Here is a 2,843-nt window from a genome sequence, read left to right on the forward strand (position 1 = left end):
AAATAAAATCTAAAAACTGCTCTTGGAGTTATTTCTAAAAGCAACTAACATCAGAATTGTCTGAATCATCAGTATTGTCAGTTTTGAAAAAATTGGATTCATCAAATCAATCTTCAGCCAACAACTGTTTGAGAATGATGTTAACATCACACGTAGGAATGCCGTTTTCTAGGATTTGACATTTTCAGCAATTGAGAATTACTATGTTTTGTAAATGGAAATACAAAACACCACTATTAAAAACAGAATATTGTAACACTGTTATTATTTTACTTATTTTTTATTTTTTTGAGACAGGGTCTTGCTCTGTTGCCCAAGCTGGAGTGCACTGGTGTGATCTCAGCTCACTGCAACATCTGCCTCCCAGGTTCAAACAATTCTCCTGCCTCAGCCTCCCGAGTAGTGGGGATTACAGGTGTGCACCACCACGACTGGCTAATTTTGTATTTTTAGGCTGTTCTTGAACTCCTGACCTCAAGTGATCTGCCTGCCTTAGCCTCCCAAAGTATTGGGATTACAAGTGTGAGCCACCTCACTTGGCCCAGAATGTTGCAAGTAGAATGATGTCTTTTGTTTCCAAAGTCAATGTACTAGAACGATGCAAAAATAATAAAAGTGAGATATTTTGTGGCAAATTTATCTCAGGGTAAACACAGCAGCTACAGGCATGTATTCTTGGGGCAAACAGGAAAAGGGTTAAAATATTGAAAGAAAAAGAAAAAAGAATTCTATAAACCTGGAATTGTTATTTCCAGCAAAAAATATTGTTCACTATGAAGGGAAAATAAAGATTTTTTTTCAGACATACAAAAGCCGAAATAATTCATCACCAGTAGAATGGCACCACAGAAATTATTAAAGGAAGCCTTCAGGCAGAAAAATTCTGAATCTACATAAAAGAATAAAGAATATTGGAAATGGTAAATATGTGGATATGTAAAAAGATATTTTTCTTATTTTTGAAATCTCTTTAAGAGATAACTAAAGCAGAAGATAATAACAATGTACTGTCAGGTTTATAACATATAGAGAAGTAAAACATGACAACACTCACACCAGTGCTGGGAGGAGGCAAATGAAAGAATATTATTTAAGGTTTCTTTCTACTATACATAAGTTGGTATGTTACTTGTGATAAGTTAAAGGTGAACTCTATAAACCTCCATTGTCTATCCTGGTAACTAGCCACATGTAGCTCTTGAGCCCTTGAAATGTAATTGGCCCAAAATGAATGTGCTGTTAAGTATAGAATACACACCAGATTTCAAAGACATAGTGTAAAAAGAATAAAATTTACCATTAATATTTATATACTGTTGCAAATTATTAATATTGATTATTATTATTAATTAAAATTACAATAATTTGGGTATATTACATTTAATTTCATCTGCTTCTTTTAACTTTTAAAAAGTGTGGCTATTAGAAAACATATAAATTCCATATGTGGGTCACATTATATATCTATTGGACAGTGTCACTAGAAACCATATTCCATATGTGGGTCACATTATATATCTATTGGACAGTGTCACTAGAAACCCTGAAGTAGCCACTAAAATCAAACAAACACAAGTAAAAACCAACAAACAAACAAACAAATAAAACACAGCTACTAAGTGAACAAAAGACAGAAAACAAAAAATATTCATTTAATACTAATGAAGCAGAGAAAGAGGAAAAGAGTAAACAAGAACAGATAGGAAAATGGAAAAAAGATAGCACAACGGTAGATTTAAATCCAACCATATTAATAATCACATTAATGTACATGATCAAAACTCCCGGAAAATGGTAGAGATTTTCAGATGTATAAAAAAGCAAGCTTCAACTATCCACTGCCTTCGCCAAACCCTTTTTCAATATGAAGGCACAAATAGGATAGAAATAAAATAAGGAAAAAGATATACCATGCTATCATTACTAAAACACTAAAATCAGAAACACCTAACATGGCATAGGTCTCTGAAAACAGACTTAAGAGTGTTTGGTTATCTGGGTAAATGGCCTTTGATCTCTGATCTCGGGTACATTTTGAAAGCATCCTCAGAAATGGATCTAGAGTGGAAACTCATCAGAAGTGAGTATGTCTGCTGGAAGTCTAGATAAAATGCTTTAAAGTTTAATCCTAGATTTTATATCACAATTCTTTAGAAAGCTGTGAAAATAGACATTATTTCTCTATGATTAACCATCAGAGAGAAATAGTTTTTGACACATTTCATGGAACGAGCTATGAAGACAGGTCCCCAGATAGTTCAGAGTAGCTAATAAACAAAACATCTCTGCCAAAAACTACAGAGTGAAGAAATGAGATCTCATGGAAATAATTGGCCTAATCATTAGATTAAGTCCTCTAACTGCACAGCACTGTCACCATTTCTACATTCTTCATGCCCCCAGGTCACAGATCTGGATAAGAGGACCAAAAGTAAAACAAGACAGAGAAACAGAAAATAAAAATGTAAATTAAAATGCTCTCCCATGATGTACTCTCTTAAGAGGTAAGTTGATATCCCTTATTATTAGCCCAGTTTTGCATTGCTATAAAGGAATACCTGAGGCTGGGTAATTTATAAAGAAAAGAGGTTTAATTGCCTCACGGTTCTACAGGCTGTATGAGAAGCATGGTGCCAACATCTGTTCAGCTTCTAGTGAAGGCCTCAGGAAGCTTATAATCATGGTGGAAAATAATGAGAAGCCAGAACGGCACATGGAAGGAGCAGAAGAAAGACAGAGAACGGACAGGTCCCAGACTCTTCTACACAACTAGATCTCATGTGAACTGAGTAGGAACTCACTCATCACCAAGGATGTGGCACTAAGCCATTTATGAGATATCT

Source organism: Symphalangus syndactylus, chromosome 4 (genome assembly GCF_028878055.3).
Source record: "Symphalangus syndactylus isolate Jambi chromosome 4, NHGRI_mSymSyn1-v2.1_pri, whole genome shotgun sequence".
NCBI classification, from domain to species: domain Eukaryota; kingdom Metazoa; phylum Chordata; class Mammalia; order Primates; family Hylobatidae; genus Symphalangus; species Symphalangus syndactylus.